At 42.6% G+C, this 14,741-nt stretch overlaps 1 long non-coding RNA gene across 1 annotated transcript in view; it reads right to left on the reverse strand.

The window, feature by feature from the left end:
• Nucleotides 1-657: 657 nt before the first annotated feature.
• The window catches only part of LOC115086996, a 156,058-nt gene continuing 141,974 nt past the window's right edge, over nt 658-14,741 (reverse strand). The window contains exon 3 of the long non-coding RNA XR_003855387.1: nt 658-785. This is a non-coding gene — a long non-coding RNA (uncharacterized LOC115086996). The remainder of the gene's footprint in view (nt 786-14,741) is intronic.

The following is a 14,741-nucleotide window of genomic DNA, read 5'->3' on the forward strand; positions in this document are numbered from 1 at the left end:
CTCTCTCTCTCCCTCTCTTTCAGCCCTGATAGCTAGGCTGGCTCTCCAGGAGCTTCTTACAATATTTAGTGCATTTTTATAAGTTATCTGGCTTCATGCAGCCAGATAACTTAAGGTGAGTATATTCAGGAGGAATGTTTATCCTGCTAAATATCTGGGACAAGTTATCTGGATAACTTCTCCATTCACCAGCTTATTGAATATGGACCTGTCATTAGTTCTTCATCAATTTTCATTTGAAACAAGCTAATTATGTTAACTAGGAATGAAAATGAAATGAAAAATATGACAAAAATTTTTGTTTATTTTCATTTCAAAAAACACCACTGTCTTCCAAATAATTAATTGTGAGGTGAAGTGGAATAATAGTAATGATCAAAATGTAATGATCCTCCTTCCCTCAAATTTCAACAATTATATTATGTTAAATGCTGATAGAATGACATTCATACTAGGCATCATCAATTTGTGCTACCACACTTGAACTCAGCCTTATATATAATCATTGGTCATATTGTATCAACAGTTCATCATGTATTAACTTGCTACTTTGTTATTGTGTGTTCCTCTTATTTTTTTTAAATATTTTTACTTGCAATTAAAATACTCAGTCCCTATTATCCGATAGGAAAGCCATGCAAAGGAACTTATCTCAATTGTTGGGACATGAAAAAACGCCAAGAAATGCCATAAATCAAATGCCCGCTGCAGATCAAAAAGACCAATTCAGGACCACGTTTTGAACTGTGATAGTTCTTCTTCAAGGGATGATCTTATAGATGCATCTAAGGATAACAGAAAAGCATAAGAAGTCATTTAATAAACTTATGACTTTACAATATGTTTGAAAGCTTACTCACTTGAGGTAATGTTGTTGAGCTCATGCCGGCATCAAGCAGGAAATGATGTCATACTTGTGAACTATCACAGACTTCCTTTTAATAAACAGATCAAGATAAGAACATAACAACATGCCATACTGGGTCAGACCAAGGGTCCATCAAGCCCAGCATCCTGTTTCCAACAGATGTCAATCAACCAATGTAAATCTAATGAACATAGCTTATTCATGATTAATGATGTCATCATGTTATCCACTAAAATGAATCTATAGAAGTGAATACCAATCAATTTCATTATTGAGGCCATTATGACTACCACCTTACATCCCCCTTCCTCGGCATCTGCATCTTTCTGCTAGGGGAGTGGGGCAGGTGGGTGAGTGGCAGTGTGAAGTATTTGTGGCACACTCTCTTCCACTGATATCCACCACATACTCATGCACTCTTCTTCCCTCCCCTTTCTCCTCCTCTCACTTATACTCCCATTCACCCCTAAAACCCCTTCTCTCCTTTCTCTTCTTTACTTTCACTCATACTTGCCTTACCCTGTCACTTTTCTTCTCTTCCCCCTATAGTCTCACTCTGCTCTCCCCCTCCACTGTCACTTCTTTTCTCTTCTCTAAATCACTCACACCTGCTACTTCACCCTCATTCCGGGGGCGGGGTCGCGGGTGTGGTTATGGCCCAGGGGTGTTCTGGGGCATGGCCGTGGCCTCTGGACCAGCCTCCAGACTGGAACATGGCGTGCCGGCAGCCGGCTTGCGCGCACAAGTTACGCCTGCCTCGGGCAGGCTTAACTTGTAAAATAAAGGTGGGGAGGGAATTAGCTAGGGCTGGGGGGTGGGTTAGATTGGGGAAGGGAGGCCGCTCCGATTTTATAGCGGCCTCGGAGGGAACGTAGGATGGCTGCGCAGCTCGGCGCGCACAGGCTGCTGATTTTGTGCAGCCTTGTGTGCGCCGACCCTGTATTTTATAACATGCACGCAGCAGCGTGTGCATGTTATAAAATCGGGAGTAGATTTGTTCACGCCGGGTTGTGCGAACAAATCTACTCCCACGTGTACTTTTTAAAATCTACCCCTATATGTGTGGATATACACGTGGTGAAATATTTTAATTTATACTCCTTATCTGTTAGAACACATTTGAATTCTTTTATTTGTAAGGTTTGATAACAAACAACACAATGTCCACATTTATAGTGTCCATATAATGTACTCCCATCTTTGATGGAACTTATCCTTTTCTTAACTGTTGGTAACATTGCTGGACACAGTTCCTCCCATAGATTTCTAGAACATGAATGTGCCATTCTGAAATCTGTTTGTTCCATTTCTGGTATCATTTGTATAATGCCCCAATGTTGATATTTTTATGGATATTGGTGAATACCTGGTCACACAAGTAGCTGTCTCATAATTTTCCTTTCTATTTCTTCCCATAAGTAATGCTTCTCGATCACTGTATAGTGCTCTCTTGTAGGCCTGCTTAATGTACTTTATCGGGTACCCTCAATTGCATCATTTCATAATCAATACTTGAGATTCTTATTTGCATTCTACAATACTTGAAAAATGTTGTCTATATCTCATGAACTAGGAAACTGATAAACTCCTTTTTCAATGGTATGGGATAATCACCATCATAATATAGGAAGGTAATCTTATCTGGTTTTTTGTAATGTATAATTGTTGCAGGTTTTTCGTCTTTACTTCTATATAGCTCTAAATCAAAAAATGAGATATTATGATCATATTGCATAGTGAACTGGATGTTTTCTTCACAAGTATTAATCCATCTTCCAAAGCTTATCAATTCTTCTTCATCATCAGAAAAAATGAGAAATCATCATCGATAAATCTTTTCCAAAATAATTGGAAATCCAAATTTCTTCAGATATGGTCATGAAAGTATTAGCTAACGAGGGGGCCATGGTGGCCCCATCTTTGTTCCGAGATTTATTGGAAGAATGCTTCTTGAAACATAAAATAATTTCTCTTTAATGCTAATCCAGCGAATGGCATGATGAAATCTGTCAACACTTTATGAGGACTCAGGCAATTATCTAATATTTTCCAAATCACTTCCAATGCCAAATCTTGTGGGATTAATGTATAAAGAGATTTTATTTCCATCATCACTAGCAAACAATATTGATCATATTAAAAAATATTCTCCAGTATAGTGATAAAGTAAGAGGTGTCTCTACTATATGACAGACTGTTGCTCATATATTCATGCAAGAAGCAATCCACGTACTGTGATAAAGGTTCTAGCACTGACTCATTAGATGAAATGATCGGCCTACCAGGTGGATTTTTAAAATGTTTTATGCACCTTAGGCGGTATGCAAATAGTTGGAACTCTCAGGTGTGGAGGATTTAGAAACTTAAATTCCTTTTGTGTAATGAACCCTTGTTTAAGACCCCCACATGGTAATATTCTTAATGGCTATCTGAAACTGTTGTGTCAGATCCCTTGCTAATGGTTTATAGCAATCTTGATCTCTAATTTGCCTGTAAATCTCATGCGTATAATCTCTGCTATCTTCCCTCATTGACTTTAACAGAAATTAAATAAACAACATAACTTGTGAAATAAATCAAACAAAATGACACAAACTGACAAATGAAATGAAATAATGACATGAGATGAAAGTGCTTTCCATGAACAATTCTAATATTAACAACATTTGCCAGCTTTCTGTGATCTATCTGTTTAACATTACTTCACTCTTATTATACTATTCCATAATTTGCTATATTTATAATTTACAACTTTGCAATTTCCACTGATTTGGGATGCATTATAAATTTGAATACTCCTTGATTTTTCATATGCTGTTATAACATAAATAATTCTCTTCTTTACATCAAATCTTTCTCTTTAGATCAGATGTATTATCACTAAAATTATATTTAATGTTCTGTTCCAGAGGTGACCAGCTTCAGGCCTCAAAAGTCACAAACAGGTCTGTTTTTCAAGTTGTCTATAATGAAAATGCATGATATAGATTTGCAAACAATGGAAGCAATACATGCACCTCTATCTCATGCATATTGATTATGGATATCCTGAAAACCTGGCCTATTTGTGGCTCTTGAGGACCAGCCTTGGTCACTAGGGATGTGAATCGTTTTTGAACGATTAAAATTATCGTCAGATAATTTTAAAATCGTTCTAAATCGTTAGAGTGCACGATACAATACAAATGCCCCTGATTTATCGTCAGGGGCATTTGTATTGTATCGTTAAATAGGGCACGGGAATTAATTGGGGGAGGGCGGGAAAACCGGCACACCAAAACAACCCCTAAACCCACCCCGACCCTTTAAAACCAATTCCTTACCCTCCCCCACCCTCCTGAACCCCCCCAAAAAGTTAAGTTACCTGGTGGTCCAGTGGGGGGGGGGGGGGGGGGTTCCCGGTGCGATCTCCCGCTCTCGGGCCATCGGCGCCAATTTGGCTGCCACTAATTAAAATGGCGCCGATGGCCCGATAAAAAAAAAACCCCACCCGACCCTTTAAATCGACCCCCCTTAGACTCCCCCACCCTCCCGACACTTTTTTTAAGGGAGGCCTGCGCTGCTAAAAAAAAAAACCCCACCTGACCCTTTAAATCGACCCCCCCTCCCGACCCCCCCAAAACCTTTTAAAATTACCTGGTGGTCCAGGGGGGCCTCGGGGAGAGATCCAGGGGGGCCTCGGGGAGAGGAGAGATCCAGGGGGGCCTCGGGGAGAGATTTCCCGTTCCCAGGCATCAGCTGTTTTAAAAAAAAAATGGCGCCGATGCCCCTTTGCCCTTACCATGTGACAGGGTATCCGTGCCATTGGCTGGCCCCTGTCACATGGTAGGAGCACTGGATGGCCGGCGCCATCTTTAAAGATGGCGCCGGCCATCTTTACTCATCAGCCCCTATTATAGAGTATAGTATAATAGGGGCTGATGAGTAAAGGTGGCCGGCGCCATCTTTAAAGATGGCGCCGGCCATCCAGTGCTCCTACCATGTGACAGGGACCGGCCAATGGCACGGATACCCTGTCACATGGTAAGGGCAAAGGGGCATCGGCGCCATTTTTTTTTTTGAACAGCTGATGCCTGGGAACGGGAAATCTCTCCCCGAGGCCCCCCTGGATCTCTCCTCTCCCCGAGGCCCCCCTGGATCTCTCCCCGAGGCCCCCCGAGGCCCCCCCTGGACCACCAGGTAATTTTAAAAGGTTTTGTGGGGGGGGGGTCGGGAGGAGGGGGGGTCGATTTAAAGGGTCGGGTGGGTTGTTTTTTTTTAGCGGCGCGGGCCCCGCTAAAAGAAAAATTAGCGATGTGAATTGGAATCGGAAACAATTCCAATTCACATATCTTAACGATCAAATCCCCCCCCCCCCCAGCCGAATCTGATCGTTAAGACGATCTGGCACACGATTCACATCTCTATTGGTCACTAGGGATGTGAATCGTTTTTTGACGATTTAAATTATCGTCCGATATTTTTAAAATCGTCATTAATCGTTAAAGAGTGCGAAACAATAGAAATTCCCCCGATTTATCGTAAAAAATTGTTAATCGTCTTAGTGCGCACTAACGGGAGTTAGTGCGTGCTAACAGGAAGTTAGTGCACACTACCCATTGTTAGTGCGCACTAACAGAAGACGATACAATTTGACACTTTTCAGGTCAGTTAAGGTCAGTTAGGAATGAATATGTATTCCTATTGGCTGCCCTCTTATTTATTGATGTTACCAAGGTTCCCACTGAGGTGATGGTTTAATATATAGGGGATGGGAAATGGAAACGGTTGGTAGCTTGACAAAAAAAGTAATGAGATGATCATCAGTCATGTGACTAGAACTTGTTTGTTTATTATTTTTGTTACCAGGCACTGGCACGTGAAATACCACTGCTGGTATATGGGAGAGAGAAGGGGAAGGGGAGAGAAAGGGGGAGGTGAAGGGCCAAGCAGTCCCACTCCCTGGCCTCTGAAAGACAGATCTCTTCAGAAAATCAGAGCTGCTGAATGCAGGGGCTGTCTCCCCCTTCACATCCCTCTCCCCCCCCCCCCACTGCTGGTATATGGGAGAGAAAAGGGGAAGGGGAGGGAAAGGGGGAGGTGAAGGGCCAAGCAGTCCCACTCCTTGGTCTCTGAAGGACAGATCTCTTCAGAAAATCAGAGCTGCTGAAAGCAGGGGCTGTCTCCCCCTTCACATCCCCCCCCCCACTGCTGGTATATGGGAGAGAGAAGGGGAAGGGAAGGGAAAGGGGGAGGTGAAGGGCCAAGCAGTCCCACTCCCTGGTCTCTGAAGGACAGATCTCTTCAGAAAAGGTGGTGGCAGCCAATGGGGACGCAGAACGATACCTCTAGCTAATGAACATTTCCTCAAATGTTACTTTTAAACCATTAAGTAACAATTTTTGATAGTGCGCACTAACCTTCCGTTAGTGTGCACTATTCGGAAAAACGATTTTTTTAACTAAAAAAAATCATGCCGATCAGATTTTTTTTCTCCTGCCAGACGAACCCGATCGTTAAAACGATCGGGCACACGATTCACATCCCTATTGGTCACCCCTGTGCTATTCAGTAAACTAATGAAGACCATATAATGGCCAAAAGAATGTTCCCTAGTTTTTTTTAACATGCACTTTGAAAGCTTAGGGGGTAGTTTTGAAAAGTCCTCAAGTTCTGAATGGGTAGATTTAACATGATATTCAGCCATACAGCTAGCTTAGTAAGTGCTACTGAATAGCTGCTTAAAGATGACTCGGTACATTGACCTGATTATCATACCTGCTGAGTGAGTTTTTTAATATTAACCCCTAAGTTAATGATGGTATTTATTGCACATGCTAAACCCGTTCAGTGGGTATTCTATTAATGACCTTTGGTGAATCAGCTCTATAATGCTTAATAGAACTTGTAGCTGAGTAGAACTTGTAATTTGAGGTTCTGCTGATTATTACTCTGTCACAGTTACCAACACAGTAGAGTCTGTTGATATTGTACAGTTTCAAATTCTCTGCTATGTATGAGGACCAGGCTTCATGAGATTTAAGAATGAATTGGGAAACCACAGGATTGTATTTCCTGGCATTTTCCTGTAGGGAGGGGAAATTTTGTGCTTCATGAGCAAGCTTCAGCAGCCTTTAATGACAGGTGTTCAGAACTATAGCTGAGGATATTAACAACTTCTAATAAAATAAGTAGTCAATAGGGTGTTCCTCTTTTGAATCCCAGGGATCCACAGTTTTGGTCCTAGATGCACTGATTATACATCAAACCACATTATGACTTGAAAGTTCCTCTAATTCATTTAATGGTCTTGATGGAGCACTGCACAGCCATAGCTCTCCATGGTATGCAGCAATATTATTTATTTAATATGACCTAAAATGACAACTTAGCTTTGGATCTAGTATGCTGATCTGTCAAAGGCAGAATGTATATCTTTCAGTACATACTGCATCTATTTTGGCATACTTTTGTGGCAGAGGTTTAGACTGATCATTTTCTAGAATTATATAGTTTTTAGAACACAAATTTTGAACAGAGCACTTCTATAGTAGGTGGATGGTGTTTTCCAGATTGTTGTTGTCTCTTCAGTGTTTGCAAAGTGATGTGAAATATTTGATGTCCTTAGTAATGTGAGAGAACATATACGTATTTTGCAGAGAATGTATATTGGTATAACCACAGGTCCTATTGTGTAACTCAAGGCAAACTGTCGCAGGTGGTATGCATTTTCATATACGCTCTGCTCAGTACATATGGCAGGAGCCGTGAACTATTGCTATTTAAATGATGGATTGATGTGCAAACAAAAAGGAATCCAGGAAATGTGAGGATGAGTGGCTGTAATGCTGCCTAGCTGTTTTATCTGTATTATGCAAATCGCTTTCATCAGTGGCCCACCAAAACGTCTTGTTTGCTGAAGACTTTGTTACTGGGAAGTGGAGAAGCAGGGCTAGCATTTCACCTTTATTGATTTCCATGCAAAACCTGGCAAGTTGCTCCTGCTGCTAGGACTTCCTCCTACCTTTAGGATTTCATTCTGTAGCATGATCAATGTTGTTTGGCATGTTTGAACAAGCAAGAAAAGTAATTCAACATTTGCTGTCTGTACTTACACAGCAACAATGGAAGGTCTGAAAGCCGGCCTTTATTTGCTAATTACTTACATTTGCTGCATGAAAAGAAGAGTTAGCAAGCTGCTGATAAGGTTTCACCATAAGCATGAAAAGAATCACATGACCCCCGCATTCAAGATTCACACAAATGACTTTTATGCTTTTTGTGAAATGGAGAGTAGTGTTGCATAGATTGTATTTTTCTAAGAAAAACCTCTTTGTGGTGTATTGGTTTCTAGGAAATGCCTGATAATATTTTAGAGAAATCTGTCTTCTTTGAAACAAGGGATAACTCTTGTAGCTGAGATTGATTGAACTATTCAAATTTCCTGTTCTGAATTTGTGTCTCTTATCTCACCTTTCAGGAATATTTCTTTCTCTCAAGTTGTGAAATTTTGGGCACAACCTTTGAATTTCTCAATTTGTGTTATGCGAAGGACCCGCTGCCTGCGCTGGTCTTTCACATAATTCATATTGAGTAGAATCTCTCCTGGTTTGGCCTTGAATCAAAATGTAGCAAAAGTACTCAGAACCAAAGGCTCACCATTTTAGTTTTAGAAGGGTAAGTCTGACTCTGGGCACACCCAGAAAAGTTCCCCCTCTTTCCTTTGGTTCCTGACTCAGGCCTGGATTTATCAAAATGCGGTAAATATTGCATGCGATGGGAAAAGGGGCATGTTTTATGGTAATAGGGAGTTCATCGCAATTTGCACTAGGTAACTCATTGGTAATGACCCATGCTGCTTTTTTTTAAAAAGGGGCACACTTAATGCTCTCTTTGTAACTGGGTGATGCAATGTAGGGGTCTGAAGCCCACCCAGTGAAGTCTCTTGGAGGTTAGACGAGAATGTAGGGATAAAAATTAGGATCACTGTGTTGAAATAAGGCAGACTATTAAATTAGATGTTAAAATTGATATTTTAAAATTTCTATTTCCCTCTTCTCTGCTTAGATGTTGCTGACAGGAAAGACTGTTGCAAAGAAAATGGTTTTCACAATAATATTGCACATCTATCTGTGTTTAAAAAATAATTTGCACTTCAGAATATAGCTTCCACTAGCATTACTCTAAGTTTAAATACATTGGAAGGTGTAGCAAGCAACGTAAAACTCTGGAATCTAGAAAGTCTGAGGCGAAGTCGTTCGTAGCAATGGAGAAGGCAGACGTGGTCAGATGTAGCAATGGTCAAGGTACGGAGAAGGCAGGCATGGTCAGATGTAGCAATGGTCGAGGCACGGAGAAGGCAGGCGTGGTCAAATGTAGCAATGATCGAGGCATGGAGAAGGTAGGCGTGGTCAAATGTAGCATTGGTCAAGGCATGGAGAAGGCAGGCATAGCAGAGGTCAGAACCAGGTAGTCAATCCAGTAGACAGACAAGACAAACACAGGAAACAGGAACCAGGAATCACAGGAACAAGACTAGCGCAAGGCAACTAGAACTCGGAAACCAGAACAGGAGACCAAGGCGACCTGTTGCAAAGGCAATGCTGAGGAGCGCTGCCTGAGCTTTTATATGTTAAGGGAACTGATGTCAACATATTGGTCCATGGCCAGGTTCCCGCTGCGGGCCTTTTAAAGGTTTCACTGGTATGCGCGCGTGCGTCTAGGGAGGGGCACAGTGCTGCTGGCAGCGTCTCTCCGCAAACCCCACAGAGAGGCCTGACGGATGGAGGCATCCTGGCTGGAAGCAGAGCAGGACCGGAGGTGCTGGTGGAAGTCTGAGGTCGGGACTGGTTGCCCACCACCACCAGTGATGAGGAGCTGGAACCTGAAGCTTGTGTAGAGAGGTGAGAGGGCCGCACCGCAGGGCTGCTGTGGGCGGCGAACATAACATAATGAACAAATATTTTAAAAAAGCTGATGAATGGCATATCCAATAATTGAAAACTATAGAACCCAATATTCAAAAAACAACTTAACCATATAAGTCGTGCTTATCTGGCTAAGCGGCACCACTGAATATCCAGCTATGGTCAGTGGGCACCACTTAGCTAGATAAGTGAGTTATCTGGCTAAGATTTTAGCCAGATAATTTAGGTAGGGAATGGGTGGATCAGAGAGGAATTGAGTTAGCCAGATAAGTTATCAGGCCACCTTCGATATTCAGAGTTAGCTGGATAACTTATCTGGCTATCTCTTGTTGGGTCTATCCTAATGTTTGCCGGATAAACTGAAGATAGCGAAGTATATTCAATGGTGCAGGATAGGTTTATCCGGCTAACTTGCTGAGCCATTCAAGGGCTGAATAGGGGCTTCCAAAATTATTTTTTTAATATACTGTTTTCAAATATTATTACTGGTGTTTGGGAGACAAATAACACCCAATAATTAAAACTAAGGATAAAAAACAAATCCACTGTTCTCCATACCTGGGAACATTTGATTTCCATTCATCATAAGACTGTGTTGGATTATTAGCAGGAGGAGGTACACAAACTGTGGTATAGCTGATACATCCTCATAGGCAGGGCCGGCGGAAGCACTAGGCGAACTAGGCGGTCGCCTAGGGCGCCAGCTTCCCGGGGGCGGCACTGCCCCGGTAAAATTAAGAGAGCCGCGCTTTCAAGCATGTGAGTCCTTTGCTGTCAGCCCGGGCGGAACGCGGCAGGACAGCTGGAGTCAGCGGCACCGGGCGTGCTCTCTTTTTCCCGCCCCCCCCCCAACCCCGCGGTCCGGAGGAGGAAGTGGAGAGCATCGGGTGCCTGCGCGGGAAGAAGAGACCACGTCTCTTCTTCCCGCGCAGGCACCCGATGCTCTCCACTTCCTCCTCCGGACCACGGGGGGGGGGGGGGTGGAGAAGAGAGCACGCCGGGCACGACTGGAGTCAGCCGGGTGCCTGCGCGGGAGTCATCGGGTGTCAGCCGGGTGGCTGCGCGGGAGTCATCGGGTGCCTGCACGGGAGTCTTCCCGCACAGGCACCCGATGCTCTCCACTTCCTCTTCCGGGCCGCGGGAAGAAGAGAGCACGCCGGTGTGCTCTCTTCTTCCCGCGGCCCGGAAGAGGAAGTGGAGAGCATCGGGTGCCTGCGCGGGAAGAAGAGGCCACGCTAGTGTCCGACGGGAAGAAGACTGCAGCGCGGCTCGGAGGAAAATGGAGTTTCAACCGCGGCCGATGGGACTCCACCTCCGCGAGGGCTGAAAATGAAGAGGTTAGCGTTGGGAGGAGGCTGCTGCTGCCGCGAGTTCCCGGGGTGGGGGAGAGAGAGAGTGAATGAACGAGCAAGCATGTGTGTTTGAGATCCTGTGTGTGTGAGTGAGAGATTACATGTATGTGAATGATTGAGAGCCTGTGTATGTGAAAGAGAGTATGTCTGTGATTGAGAGCCTGCCTGTGAGAGAGAGAGCATGAATGTAAGTTTACCATTGGGAACCTGTATGTGTAAGTTTGTGATTGAAAACCTGTTTGTGTGAAAGAGTATGTGTGTATGATTGAGATCCTTTGTGTGTGAGAGAAATCATGTGTATGTATGATTAAGAGCCTGTGTGTATAAGTAAGAGAGAGATCATGTGTGTCTGTGTCTGATTGACAGCTGGTTTAGGTGATGGAGCATGTGAGTATGTGATTGAGAGCCTGTGTGTAAATGAGAGAAAGAGAGGACATGTTTGTAAGCATGTGAATGAGAGTCTGTGTGTGAGAGAAAAATACAGCATGTATTTATGTGATTGAAAGCCTGTGTGTGTGTGTAAGCGTGAAAAGATAGGCAGCATGTGTGTAAATGTGTAATTAAGAGCCTATATGAGAGAGAAAAAACATGTGTATATGTGAGTACTGAGAGCATGTGTGTATGGGTGTGTCATTGAGAGCCAGTGTGAGAGAGAGCGCTGGTATGTGACTGAGAGAGGAGAAAGTTCCAAGCAAACCACCCCACCTCCTGCTAATTCAGAACAATCTCAGGACACCTGGATATCAAACGTTCCCAGGTATGCAGAGCAAAAATATTTTTGTATCCTTATTATTTTTCATTACTGGGTCTTTGTGTCTGCTATTTTGAAATATTTTGTTGGTATCTGGAAATGTTTTATATGAGTTTTTAATTATTGGATATTCCACTCATCAGCTGTTTCGAAATATGTTCTTTTTGTTAGTACAGTTTTACTGCTGATGATTTTATATTTCTTGATTTGTTTTATAAGGATGGGTGATGTTTCTTTTTTCCTTTGTTAACTGCATACAGAGACTCTGGCTTGTTGCAGTTTCCAATTCAGTTTTTTCTGCATGCTTCTTGTTATGCGTTTTGGTCTCTTTATTCTATGTTAGGTGAGGGACAGCACGTGATTCAGGTGAGGTTTTCTGCTGGCGTGTTGTTTCTGTGTAGGACTCTATAGCAGCCTGACTTGGTCCGTTTTCCTAATAGGAGATGTATTGGTGTCTTAAGGCCTGGTGTAATATTTTCAGAGACTTATTGTACTTTAAAAGTGTGATCTTACATAAAATGCACACATTTACTTGTATTTAGTTTTAAACATATTGTATGGCTCTCATGGAATTACATTTTAAAATATGTGGCGTTTATGGCTCTCTCAGCCAAAAAGGTTCCTGACCCCTGGTATAGAGCTTAGCCACTACTGCTGCTTCTGGTGTGTACTACAGCCTGCATGGAAGAAGAGTAAGAGAGCTGCTGGAGGGGGTAAGTAAAGATGGCTTTTTAAGTTCATTTTTCTTGATTGACTGCCATTTTAATTATTTAATATTATGTGATGTGTCTGCTTTTTTTGTTTGAGCAACAAGTATAGCTTTGGTTTATGTTTATTTTATATATTTTTATTTATTTATTTATAAAAGAGTTTCTATACCATCGATAAGACAAATCATCTCAATGGTTTACATGGCATAAAAATGTCAAATAAGTGTTCTGTTATAAATACAGACTTCGTTATTTTCATTAATGCACAATGTAAGTTAATTGTGTGTGGAGGCGGGGGGGGGCGCATAGCTGACGTTTCGCCTAGGGCGCCTAATACCCTTGCACCGGCCCTGCTCATAGGTGAACCTACGAGGCCTATGCTGACAGCTGGCAAAAGCACACTGGAATATAACAAGCTGGAGTTTCATCTATACTCTCCGCCTCCTCCACAGGTTGAACTCTTGGGTTCTGGCAGCTGGCAGGACTTAGGAAAATCTCTGGTGGTTGAGCAAGTGAAAATCTGAGCATGAACCAAGGTTAGGGCAGGCAGCAGGCAGAAAATACCAGGAACAGGCCAGGGATTGGGGCAGGCGGCAAGCATGCATTGTCAGGTCCAGGAGGCAGGCAGATGAAATCAGGTCCAAGTCCGAAGCAAGAGGTTGATACCAGAAGGTCGGGCCGAGAGAAGGACAAGGATGAATGAGGAAGGTTGGACAAGGCAAGGCTGGATGAGGAAAGGATTCTGGTCAAGGTAAGGCTGGAAACAGTTACAAGAATGCAGAGCAACACATACTGCAGCTAGACAAGAGAACCATTGTAAAGGTTTAAATAACCAGCCTCATGACATCATCCTGTGGCACCAGGACCTGGGTTTTCTGTCACTATGCCCATAAAGTTTGTGCGCCACCATGCATGCTCGCCTAAGGAGGACATATCCTAGGATGCAGTATGCTATAAGAAGCTACGGTGGGAGTGTCTGGAGGTAAGAGGCATTAAATAAATGGCGGGTGCATTATTTTTGCTGGGCTACTACTTTTGAACACAAAAGTTGAATCACAGCCTCCAATACTCAGAACCCTAGAGTTCTAGGTGGCCACTTTGTTCGCCTAGTACTTCTTACACTATCCCTGGCTACACTTATTTGCTCATTGTCAAATTTCAAAGCACTCCTAGATATGTTGCTTTTATATATTATATCCTACAAGCTCTAGAAGGAATATATCGTTGGCACAGTGCAAATAATATGAAATGTATTAGCAGTACATTTGGGAAGTTGAGATCAAACCTAGCAAACCCTGGCTAAATAATTAATTTGATACCTGTTGTGGTATGCTCAAAAGAAACCCACTAGGAGACATTAACTCTAAGAGAAACCATTGCAGTGCACTGAAGGTCTAACAGTTCAGCATTAGAGACTAAATTCACAATTTAATTTTTATGGACAGAATTCCCTTGTTTGTTGGGGAAGACTATAGTGATAGGAGTATACTATCGTCCACCTGGCCAAGATGGTGAGACAGACAGTGAAATGCTAAGAGAAATTAAGGAAGCTAACCAAATTGGTAGTGCAGTAGTAATGGGAGAGTTCAATTACCCTAATATTGTCAGGTAAATGTATCATCGGGACATGCTAGAGAGATAAAGTTCCTAGATGGAATAAATGACAATTTTATGGAGCAATTGGTTCAGCAACCGATGAGAGAGGAAGCAATTTTAGATCTAATTCTCACTGGAGCACAGGATTTGGTGAGAGAGATAACGCTGGTAAGGCCACTTGGCAATAGTGATCATAATATGATCAAATTTGAATTAATGATTGGAAGGGGGACAGTAAGCAAATCCACGGCACTCGTGCTAAACTTTCAAAAGGAAACTTTGATAAAATGAGAAAAATTGTTAGAAAAAAACTGAAAGGAGCAGATACAAAGGTAAAAAGTGTGCAAGAGGCGTGGTCATTGTTAAAAAATACCATCCTAGAAGCACAGTCCAAATGTATTCCACACATTAAGAAAGGTGGAAGGAAGGCAAAATGATTACCAGCATGGTTAAAAGGTGAGGTGAAAGAAGCTATTTTAGCCAAAAGATCTTCATTCAAAAATTGGAAGAAGGATCCAACAGAAAAAAATAGGATAATGCATAAGCGTTGGCAAGTTA

The sequence above is a fragment of the Rhinatrema bivittatum genome, chromosome 3 (assembly GCF_901001135.1).
Source record: "Rhinatrema bivittatum chromosome 3, aRhiBiv1.1, whole genome shotgun sequence".
NCBI lineage: Eukaryota > Metazoa > Chordata > Amphibia > Gymnophiona > Rhinatrematidae > Rhinatrema > Rhinatrema bivittatum.